General features: G+C 44.3%; 1 protein-coding gene across 3 annotated transcripts in view; it reads left to right on the forward strand.

Moving 5' to 3' along the window:
* The window catches only part of RPTOR (regulatory associated protein of MTOR complex 1), a 314,905-nt gene that overhangs the window by 264,695 nt on the left and 37,797 nt on the right, over window positions 1-12,413 (forward strand). The gene's annotated exons all lie outside the window — the stretch shown is intronic.

Below are 12,413 nucleotides of genomic sequence, written 5' to 3' on the forward strand. Positions count from 1 at the left end.
TTCCCTGCCAGCCCAGAGAACAAGAACAATAAAAACAACTTGGCTGTTAGAATAAACATCACTCTCCTTTTGCTGTGTAATGAAGCCCCTGTATTCCAACAACAAGAGCAAAGACACGGCTTTCTTCCCGCCTTTGCATTTAGGTTTCTGGCTGTGTTGATGCTAAAACAAGCGGAGGAAATTGTTGAGAATGCTGCCTTAAGTGAAGACTATTTAATCCCAGTGTCAGCAGAGCGTGTCCTCCACTCCAAATTAGCTTTGACCCTGCTTGCTCGAGTGCAGCTTTAAAGCTGTGACCTACTCACAGGCATCTTGTAAAATCTCCTTTATCTCAGAAAAGGGGGTTTGACAGCAACTGAGGATCTGAAATAGCTCCCAGGAAAAATTCCTGCAGCCTTGGTTACTTAAAAGAAATTACAATTACAGCAAGCAAAGAGGGTGGCGGTGGAGATTGTGGTGGTGATGAATCTCCTTTGAGATACATGGGCAGGAGACAGACAGAGGACTTTGTGTGTGGGTAGGTGAGGGTGTGGGGACAGGGAGAGGGGTTGTGGCTGCAGAAGGGGCAGTACATTAGAATGGGTGGTTGGCAATCCTCGGATTGTTTGTTTGGGAAAATCTGTATTTTCTTAGCCCTGGAGGGTGGAGGGGAGATGGCTAATGCTGATCTCAGGGCAGATTAACGTGGTGTTTCCAAAGACACGTTATGTGGGGGTTTGGAATTGACAGCACAGGTACCTTGACCGCTGAGGGAAAAGAAATGTGCGCTGCCAGGACTGCCAATGTGTGGATTCTGGGGAATTCCTGGATCACAAGGTTGTAGAAGTTTGTGGAAGAGGAAGGACATGGGAAGTGCTGGCTACAGACTGATTGGGTTGTGAAGAGGTGGCCTGCCTTGGCATCATGTTTTGCCCACTCTGTGGCATCTAAGTGCTGACTTTTAAGAGGTTGTGATTTACCAGATACTGTGGTGATTCACTTGGGGTGGAAATGAGCTGCCCCTTATCCCTGCTGTACACCTCAGACAATGTATGCGAGCAGGTTTGGACAGTATCTGATACTTGTGTCCAGCGGATGTGATAGTTTTCTCTCATTTGGCTGAGTGTCTGAATAATTGCTTAGCGACAATATGAAAGCTATTAATATGTGCCCAAAGAATATTAATTGGGAAATGGGAGTGTTCGTGGTTGACCAGAATATGTGTGCAGTATGCCATAGAAATTTTACAAGCTCTGACCCCTCTATATCTTTTGGTAGGGCCCTATGAAATTCATGGCCAGGAAAAGCATCACAGACCGTGAAATCTGGTCTTTTGTGTGCTTTTACCCTATACTATACCCTATATATACTCACAGGGGAGACCAGCGTTTCTCAAATTGAAGATCCTGACCCAAAAGGGAGTTGCAGGGGGGGTTGCAAGGTTATTTTAGGGGGGTCACGGTATTGCCACCCTTACTTCTGCGCTGCTGCCTTCAGAGCCGGGCAGCCGGAGAGTGGCTGACTGAGGGCCCAGCTCTGCCAGCAGCAGCGCAGAAGTAAGGGTAGCAGTACCGCGACCCCCGCCCCACAATAACCTTGCAAACCACCCCCCACCCCCCCAGCTCCTCTTTGGGTCAGGACCCTGACAATTACAAAACTGTGAAATTTCAGATTTAAATAGTTGAAATCATCAAATTTTAGATTTTTTTAAAGCCTATGACCGTGAAATTGACCAAAATGGACCGTGAATTTGATAGGGCCCTATCTATTGGATAGGTCTCAGAGGATCTTTCAAGCATTAAGCTGTCAGTATTTTGGAGCAGAAACCTTGTCTGTGATTTCTCTTGCCACCTCCCACAAACTCCAGCCATTGTGGAACATAACCAGGAACACCATTCCACTGTAACTTGCCCTTCGCTCCAGGCACCGCCCGTGAGTCGGTTTGTAGGAGGGGAGAAGTTATGGCAGTAGAAATGTTTGCACACCAGGGAGTGAAGATTTCAGGGAGATGTGTTCCATGCTTCTGGTGGAGGGCTCCTGGATACAGTAGTGAGAGGAGGGAGCCAGGATGGATGGGGGAATGCCGTGAGTGGGTAAAGGGCATGGATGGGAAGGTAGGCCAAAGCAGGACTGGTGGGGCCCAGCTAATGGAAGTGTGAGGGGGTGCTGGGGAGTAGTGCAGGCTGGCTGGTTGGCTCAGTATGCAAATTCCGGGATATGATATGTATAGCTGTCTAAATGATTACCAACTCCTCTCAATAGCATATCTTTCCCATTCAAACAAATGGGAAATTCAGTCGCAAACATCTGTTTACTATGGAGTTACAGTTGCTTGCTGGTACATAGTCCCCTTGCAGACAAGTTTGAGCAAAACTCAAACTTCTGAAAACTAGGAAATGCACTGGTAAGGTTGCACCTTAACTCTGCTCTCTTTCTGCAGTGCCCCTGTGTGCCTGTTAACACATACACCTTTGCTTTGCCAGTCCCACCATGGCTGAAATGTACGCGCTCTGCACCTCCTTTTATAGCCCATTCACTGTCACCCACAGAATTCCATCTAACACAATTAAAGGACAAAATGGGGGGACAGTTTGGCAATTCCTCATTCCCTCTGTTCCCCTGGAGCTGGCCGTAGCCCGTGGGAATTATTTGCATACACTCTAATACATTCAGGTTGTTAGGTGTCCTACGCTAACTGGTGGAGGCGGAAGTTGGGCCTGCTGGTAAAGGGTTAGTTGTGATATGAGGACACGTGAGTTACTTTGAGGTATGTGACAGCTGTGACTGTGATATGAGGAGATCTATGTTTTGCACCCTCCAATGTGTGTGAGCAAAGGAATGGAGCAACGTGAACCTTCACAATGCAGTATGCATCATTTCAGTGCAGAATTGTGTATATTATATAAAGAGCAGGGCACCAGGATTTAGTAGAAAGGGAATTGTCAGTAGCAAGCTGGGATAGGAGAGCAACTTAAGCATCTATTACCTGTCTGCACTCCAGGTAAAGTGAGCGTGGTCAGTGCCAGGTGTAGCTGCACTGAATGGAGAGGCAGTAGTTAGTTCTGCTTGGTAGAACTGTGTGTGAGAGCTCTGGATTGCTTTGGGACGTGTAACAGAGCTGTGATATGAGGGGATCTGTTTTGCGCATGTGTACCTTCAGGATGCAGTATGCATCGTTTCTGTGTAGGTTATGTCAGTAGCAGGGCACAGGGCTTTTATTTCAAAGGATATTATCAGCAGTGAGGTGGAATGTGAGAGTGTTCTAACACTTTAAAGCTGATTAAGTGACAGTGTACTTGAGATGGTATCCTGCGGGTCAGTGTGAGGGATTTGTAAAAGGCTGTGAAATGGTTCTTAAATTGTAACGTGTGGTATTCTTTCTGGGGAGCTGGCTGTGGGTGTGTACACACAGGGATCTGGAACCTCCTGAAACTTACATTGCCAAGGGCCAGTGTGAGTATGTATGTATTAATCCATCGCTTCAAGAGGGTAGAGAGAAGGTGCCATGGGCAATCTTTGCGGTTGTTTTGTCCTTTTTGTCTTTTAACTGTGTTAAATGAAATTCTGTGGATGAGAGTGAATGAGTTGTAAAAGGAGATGCAGAGCTTGTATATTTCAGCAACTGTGGGGTAGAAGAGTAAAGGGCGCATGTGTTAACAGGCATATTGGGGGATTGCTGAAGAAGAGCAGAGTTAAGGTTGCATGGGCAATCTTACCTATGCATTTCTTACTTTTCAGAAGTTTGTTTTGCTCAACACAATGTTCTGCACGGGAACAGCATACCACCAAGCAACCGTACCTCTTAATTACTTTGGTTTTTTTGGCATTGAATTACAGTGTTTGTCTGTCACACAAACCAGTAATGTGATGGTGCTCTAAGAGGAAGGGAATCAGAGGAATACTGCTGGCTGCATACTTTTATAAACATCTACTGGTTATTTACGTTTTTCGAGTAGATGGAAAAATTGTATTTCATCTGTAGGAAATTCCTCCCCCCCTAAGCAATAACGATGAGGTTTCCATTACTGCTCATTCTTGAAGCACATGGTGTGTTGTTTTGTTTTTTAAATATCAGTATAGTGTAACAGTGTGAGCTAATTGGCTGTGTGTCTGTGTTTTATGAAACTAGTTACACTGTAGGCAGGTTTCCAAGTATCTTAATTTTTTTTTTATGTGAATCACTAAGAGGAAATAAAATCATTGGTCCAGTGCTTCATCAGCTCTACTGCTAGTGTAAGTAATTTTCTCTTGACAACAACAGCAGCAAAGCCAGTAATATATTGGGAGATATTTCTGACCTATAGGGTTTAGTTGCCAGATTAAACTTCAAGCTTTTGGGCTTTATACAAAGATTGGCTTTGGTCAAGATGAGTTCCAGGGTCTTGTTCCTAAGTGCAGAAAATGGTAAGTAAGTTTATAAGGGGAAAAGGAGAGAGAATTGGGGATGATAGTGCCATTTAAAAAAGGGTAATGTTTCGTCTCTCAGTGCTTATTAAAAACATTTGTCTACTATCGAGGATAGTAGCTCACAAGAGTGGTGACTTATTAATATAATAAATCACTGTAGACAGCCAATCAAAAAGCAACATTGGCTTGTATATGGGGAGCGATTATTTTAGCTTGAGTACTTCACATGCATGAAACAAAATTGCTTTTCCTTTTTTCTTTTCTTTTTTTTTTTTTTTTTGAGAAAAAGAATAAATTGAAGCTCTATGAATACTAATTTGATGTAAGGGGAAATGGGCTGAGAGTCAATCATGTGAATACACAGAGCCTCTTTCTGCATCCATTAGGCCCAAATAAATTGTTGGGTGTTTTTCCATAAAAATTGGGGTGGTCTGAGAACTATGAAAGAACTGTGTTCATAAACAGAATTTGTACCATGGTTACCTCATCAGCCCCATGGTGCCGTCCATTTTCCGACATGATAGCAAGAGTGGTAGCATTTGTGATAGTGAAAGTTCAATAATGGTTTCCATTCTGACCCCATTCCAGCCCTCTCCTGGACAGTTCAGATAAATAGTATGGTTTGTTTGTTCCTCTAAAGAGGCACAAGTACCTCGCAACTTATTAACTTGGGTAAATACACCCTGCCCTTTAAACACAGCACTGAGTTGATTATTGTAAAAATAAAACTAATGTGTTAACAATAAGAAATAGATTAGGTGATGCTAAGTATGGGGAATAAAGTTAGAAAGAGTTACAAGCAAATAAAAGTGAAAACATGCATCTAAAACCTAATCTAGCAAGAAATAGGCTTTGCTCAGGATGGTTTCTCTCCTATCTGCAGTTTCCAGAAACTTCAGCCTCCCCCTTTGAAGGACTCATCTTTCTCAGCTTGCAAGAGCTTTGGCTTCTTGTGTCTGTCTAGTGATGGAAGCCACAGATGGCTTCTGTCTTTCCTTATATTTTCCAGAGTTCGGAGACTTGATGACCTCATGCTGTTCTTCCCTTCCTGTGGGCTTCCCATCCCCTTGTATGTAAATACAGCTTCCATTGTTTTGATTCCACCATGCTTCATTTACATAGGAGACAAGAAAATAGGTGCCCTCTCTCTTGTCGGGGAGGGACCCTGTCTCTCCTTGTTTAGCCGCAGACTTTAAAGCCTAAACTTGTAAAGTATCCAAATTTCCTCATATAGTGTTAGTGGGTATATTTCACAGTGATATTAATCACCTGTGTGTCATTAGCTCCAGAAAAGACTGCACTCTTTATATTTTCATAATACAGTAGTATCAGATACAATCAGTTGATTCAAGTGCTTATTGCTGGAGGTTCAGTCGCCCATCTTTATAGATCTGTAAACCTTTGAAATGGATTCTTCACAGGGTTACCCCTCAGAGTAAAGTTTATTCAAGCTGTGAGGAAGGTGACATGGAGTCTGGTGGTAAAGGAAGCTCCATGCACTTTCTTCTCTCACTTCTTATCTCTATAGCTTTGTTTACTTAATATGTTAAAAATGGACCTTCATTGTCGTTGCCTGAAGATGGCTGGTCACAGAATAAAATACACATTCCAGTGCTGGAAGGCTTGATTACCAACTCCTCCTGACATGCCTGGTTTAAACACACTTGAGTTATAATTCCAGCGTATATACATAACTCTAACTACCGACTGGGTGCGTACATCACGCAAGAATATTAATGGTCAGTGAGTTATTCATTTTCAAATGATACCTCACAAGGTGTATTTTGTACAAAGATGATAACAGTAGTGTGTAGAGTGTGAATAAGAGTGCTTAGTGTCACTGATTTACTGCATGGCAAGCCATGGTACAAATCTACGGTGCACTGCCCTGCCATGTACTAAGTCTTTGAATAGACAAGCCTGCAGATATATTTTTGCAGATATATTTTTGTAATCTACGTCCATTCCTGTTTCCTGTATTTTCATTGTATACTGCTCCAATATATCTTTTCTCATTGAGATTTTGTTAATAACTTCCCTTCTTTCCAAGTCATGTATGTATGTGTATGTGTGTGTATATATATAAAAATAATTAAGGGCCTTGGCGCATCCTGCACTTCGGCACAAAGCAGCAGAGGGGACAGAAAGCACCCCTTCCTCTTTTGTGCAAATGCAATGTACTACCGCTGCTTCCCACAAATGTGCAGGGTGTGGGTGGAGCCTTGATGCTGCCTCCCCAAGGGACCTGGAAATGAGCGTACGCTGTGCCGAGCATCCACCTGTCAGTTTACTCTGTCCCAGGAGCAGCAGAGAGACCAAGAGGGAGATTGATTCCCTTAGTCACAGTCTCCCTCCGGGGCTGCCCCTTTTCTGCGGGCTAGATTGCAATGATACTGCCTGTGTAGTGGGTATAAAATAATCTTGCTGTGCACTTGTTATACAACTCAGGGACTCTGTCTGACCGGGGTACACGGAGTAGTGCATAGTACTGTGAGAAGTGACATGTGCGTCTCTAAAGCCCACCCGGTATTAAAACGTTATATCCACCCAGCTACGTCACGGGGGGTGTGAAAAATCCACACCCTGAGCCATGTAGGGAAGCGATGTCAGTCTCAGTGTAGACACGACGAGGTCAATAGAAGAATTCTTCCATCACCCTAGCCCCCCCAGGTGGGGAGGTGGATTGCCTGTGCTAATGGGAGAACCCCTGCCGTCGCTGCGGGAGTGTTTACACTGAAGCTACAGCAGCCTGGCTGCAGCTGTGCCACTGTGACGTTTCGCGTGTAGACAAGCCCTGCGTTGGAAGGAGAATGTTATTGTGCATTGTGTTAACTGAGAAATGGTGTGCAGCTCTGTAATTGGAGACTGCATTATTCTGCATGCGCACAAAGAGTCGAGAGACGGTTCCGCATGCAACTTCTTTTTGACATTTCCTCATGGTTGCTTGCTTAACCAACAACCTTGATTATCTCACACTACCCTTCGTGGCTGGAATTCTGTAAACCGTTCTCCTTCTAGAAGTGCCACTCCTGGAGCGTTCGGGAACAGAGAGCCCTGATTGGCTACTGCTGCCTTTTGGGAGCTTCAGTTCGCTAAAGAAGCGAAGTGAAAAATGAGCCAAGTGCAGATAGAGGAGAGGGACATTGCTGTTCCATTCTAGTACTTCATGCAGAGATGCTGCTCCCAAACGTAAACGGGGAAAGAAAAACAGTCATTTCTGTAATGAATAAATAGAAAATGACTGCAAGCACATCTTGATTGCATTTAAATTATGAGTCTAGCTTTGCTTCATAGCCCTTGCTCTGAAAATGCAGGGATTAATTCTCATTATAAATCACTGGCTCAGTTTCAGACCATCAAACTGGACTTTATTTGTTGATTATCAAATAAATTTACGAAGAGAACACTGCATTGCAATTGCTTGGTGGGGAGTTCAACAGCAGACAGCTTTGGAAATTCTGATCTCTGCAGAGAATTTGACCCAGCTCAAAGTTCTGAAAGTTCTTGAAAGGCCATTCTGCCAACCTCATGCAACCCTGGATTTGTATCATGCAGGCAGCCTAGGCTTTTCCAGCTGTATGGAAGCCCCACCTCAAAGAGAGCAGAAGCCAGTATTCAGTCTGTTTGATACTGACATAATGTGAGGGTAGAGGTTGGAGAGGATTCTAGAAGGTGAGAATTACATAAACAAATCCTTCCTGATAATCCTAGCTGTAACTTCAGCACTTTCACTGCACCGTATCTTGGCAGTTGTGCAAAGCCCTGGCAGAAAGATTAACCCTTTATAAAATTGTGGCAGCAACACGAACCAGGAAAGATCACCCAGTAGTATTATTTGCTATAGTAGAAGCGTGTCAGCCTCTTTTCCTAACCCCCGAATTGAGAGAGAGGCAAAGAGTTAAAAGAAAACAACTTTATTGGCTTTTGAATGGCACTCGTCGGTGGGAGGATTCAGAATTGTAATATGTTTCTTTCTGATGACAGCCAAGAAGTGTTATAAATCTGTGGCGTGTCATGATCCTAATCATGTAACACTATTCCAGACACCCACGTTCCTCTGGGAGCTCTGCTTAGAGGAGAGCTCGGCAAAAGCCAACACTGGGCTTTTGTTTACTAGAAGATTTTCTAAAGCTTAAATGGAAACTGGCTGGGGAAAGGGGAGAAAGGAATGAATGATTAGACGATCACCTGATCGGCGAGTGTTCTCTGGAATATATACCTTCAGCCTTTCCTTCCTAGTCTGTGCTCAGCACCACTCTGACTGGGGGGAGGGAGGCGGAAGTCTCACTCATACACTCACGCTCTCACATTTGCGTGGTAACCCAGGAGTTCCCCAGGTATGTGCGCATGCTAAGAGCTCATCTGAGTACTTTATTATTTTTGTTAGCCAAAGTAGTGCAGTGGGTCAGCGAGGTTACTCGGCAGGTCCTGCATGGGGATGTGGAAAGGAACATTGGTTTGGCCACATTCTCTGCCCCCTTGTACTGGCTGCATACAGCAACTTTAACTCTCTTGCTCTCCCTCTACCCCCAATTCACAAGGCAAAATGATTGCAGAGGGGGACACTTCCCCCTGAGCCTGGCAGTGTCATAAGCAGGCCCACAGCGTGTCTGGCACTGCAAGATAGGCAGTGGTGGTGTGGCCGTGTCAGTCACAGGATATTAGAGAGACAACATGGGTGAGGTAATAGCTTTTATTGCAGTCGCTCTCAGCCTTTCCAGACTACTGTCCCCCGTTCAGGAGGCTGATTTGTCTTGCAGACCCCCAGGTTTCACCTCACTTAAAAACTACTTGCTTACAAAAATCACACTATTACTAAAAAATTGCTTACTTTCTCATTTTTACTGTATCATTGTAAAATAATATAAATACTGTGCTTACATTTCAGTGTATGGTACATAGAGCAGAATAAACAAGTCATTGTATGAAATTTTAGTCTGTACTGACTTTGCTGGTGCTTGTTATGTAGCCTGTTGTAAAACTGGCAACTATCTAAGTGAGTTAATGGACCCCCTGGAAGACCTGTGCGTGCCCCCAGCAGTACACATGCAGCTGATTGAGAACCACTGTTTTATTGGACCCACTCCTGTTGGTGAGAGAGACACAGGCTTTTGAGCTACACAGGCCTGAAGAAGAGTTCGGTGTGGCTCGAACACTTTTCTTTCACCAGCAGAAGTTGGTCCCATAAAAGATATGACTTCACCCACCTTGTCACTGCAAGATAGCTCATTTCAGGCCAGTTCTCCATTACCTTTCTGCCTATTGTCCTTGGAAGGACTGAGTCCATTTTCTTCAGAGATGCAAAGCCCAGATATTACCTTAACCTGCTGCCTCATCTTTGAGCCCTGCACACACCATATTTTGTCAGGGATGGGGACAGTAGCTTCCCCACAGGCACACAGTTCCTTGTCCAAGTCCGAAAAAGCTGCTAAGTGCCAATGGAGGGAGTTAGAATTCTGTGCACGCCCCTTCCCCTTCCTGCTTGAGACGGCCTTTAGATCTTACTCCAATTTATTCCCACAGAAACTGGATTTTCATTAAAGTGTAATATCTCTGCTCTTGAATATGCTTTGATGCATTTTATCCTGGGCTTGTTTATTGCTTTGCATTCTTGGTCATTTGTCATTTCCTTTCTAATAAACCCTAGATTGCTGCAAAATGAAACTTGGGTGTTTTTTTAAAAAAGAAAAGGCAATCCAGCCCAATAATCATTGTTATGAGTCCTTTCCAATGTGTGGGATGTTTTGAACATAGTGTGCATAGTAATGTCAGATATTTAAGTTCTTTTTCATTAGGAAAAAATAAATGAGGGGTCTGGGAGGGCTTACCACTCCTCCTGCTCCCCCTCCCAAGAAATACCCCTTCCTGAGCAGCAGTTATCCTTTTCATTGACATACACTGGGTGTAGCTCTCATCAGAGCCCCTGTCGCAGCTTTTTAATTGCCCAGAGGGCTGGTTCTAGAGCAGTGGTTCTCAAACTTTTGTGAGCCAGGATGCATCAAATGGCAGAAAAATCATCTTTGTCCCCTTCCCTTGTTTCTTCTACAATGCTTGTGCAGGAGAGGCCTGCTTGCCCACAATCCCCTCCTGAGGCCCCTCACAATCGCTGGCCTGCAGAACTCTGTTCTAGAGCGCTGAAAGAGAGGGATGCTTTCAGCCCCAGCAGCTGAGCATGCTGCCCCTGTAACACACGGACCGGAACCGGTATCGAGTTGGGGACTCCCACATGGCAGTGCACACTGCTTACTAGTCACACCAATCTTCGTCTTCATTCACTCTGCCCCTTGCTATGGATAATGGTTTTTAAGGGGAGGATGGGAAGAAAACACATTTTGAAAGGAACAAAGCCCTTTACCTGCTGTATTTACTGTTTTAATATTGCAGTTCTGAATAAAGCCTTTAGTGCATTGTTCATTGGTATTTTTATAAAAGGAGTGTCTTGTGCCTTTAAATTCAAAGGTGCTTTAGCTTATTCATATTTAAAAGTACACAACCCAATAAAGCTCATTGCGGCATAACTATATCAACAAACCTTCCTAGTGTAGACACCATTTATACTGGGCAAAAACGTGTTTTGCCAGGATAGCTTGTTGTGCTCAAAGAATTTGTATAAGTTACAACTACATCTGTGTTAGGGCATTTGCCAGTATAAAAATGTCAGAGAAGACATTGCCTCCCGCAGGCTGTGTCCACACTGGGTGCTAGGAGTGTGGACTAACCCCTGCTTATGTTTGCTTACTTGCATTGGCTCTCATCCCTAGCACAAGTAGAAACAGCAGTGTAGCCATGGTAGCCTGGCTGAGCCACCTGAAACTGGTGGGTTTGTACTCAGCACGTCTCAACCATGCCCTCCCTGCTGCTATCCCGCTACACTTCTATTTATGCTCATGGTGTCTGGATCAGAGCTACTCCTGGTATGTGTACACAAGCAGGGGAATCATACCCCTCTCTCATAGTGTTGACCGAGCCTAAGTGACGTTACTATACCAGCAAATATGTCTAACTTAGACCTGGCCAGAGAGAAATTAAACATTTAGCTCAAGCCTGCAAAGATTGTGGTTACTCCACTGGAATAATTATGAAGAAAGGTTGAAAAATGGGGCATGTTTTGTCTAGAGAAGACCAGACTTGGAGGATACATGCTAAGTTTTCAAATATGTAAAAGGTTGTTATAAAGAGGATGGTGATCAGTTGTTCTCTATTTCCACCATAGGACAAGAAGTAATCAGCTTAGTTTGCAGCAAGGGAGATTTAGGTTAAATATTAGGTCAGCTCTCTAGCTGTAAGTATAGTTAATCATGGAGGGTCATGGAATCTCCATCACTAGAGATTTTTAAGAACAGGTTAGAAAACATCTGTCAGGGATGGTCTAGGTATACTTAATCCTGCCTCATCACGCAGGGGTGTACTGGGAGACCTTGTGAGGTCCCTTCCAGCCCTTTTTAGCCTGTGGGTCTCATTGTGCAACTCCTACTCCTGATTAGTACTATTGAACCTATTGAACCTCCGAGCTACTCAGTGTGAGAAGGGGTTGCAAAATAGGACCCAGTTGTATGGTATTGAGTATATCTTATTTCAGTTGCCCTGAAGTTTCACAGACTGAGGGATTTGTGTGTTGAGCTGGTGTGGGATTTTCCCTCCAAATGTTTTTTATGAGAAATTGCTGATTTGACAAAACTGAAACTTGTGGGAAGGTACCAGTTTCAGTGAAACTTTTGACCGGTAAGGCTTATGAATCATTTCTGGTCAGAAAGAGAGAGAGAGAGAGATACTCCAGACTAGCCAACCATTCCATGCTCAGGCGACTCTCCTGGGATGGGGGAGACCCAGGTTCTAGCCTCTGGTCTGACTCAGGCAGAGCAGGGAATTGCATCTGGTTCTCCCACATCCCAGGCATGTGTCTTAACGACTGGGCTCTTGGCTCTCCTAGGGTGCAGCCTGACTCTAGGGGTGTTTTGTTTGTTGAAAAGGAAAAAACGCCAAAAGATCTCGGTGCCGTCCCTGTGCAGAGTGGGGTGGGAAATGGC

The sequence above is a fragment of the Caretta caretta genome, chromosome 14 (assembly GCF_965140235.1).
Source record: "Caretta caretta isolate rCarCar2 chromosome 14, rCarCar1.hap1, whole genome shotgun sequence".
Lineage (NCBI taxonomy): Eukaryota > Metazoa > Chordata > Testudines > Cheloniidae > Caretta > Caretta caretta.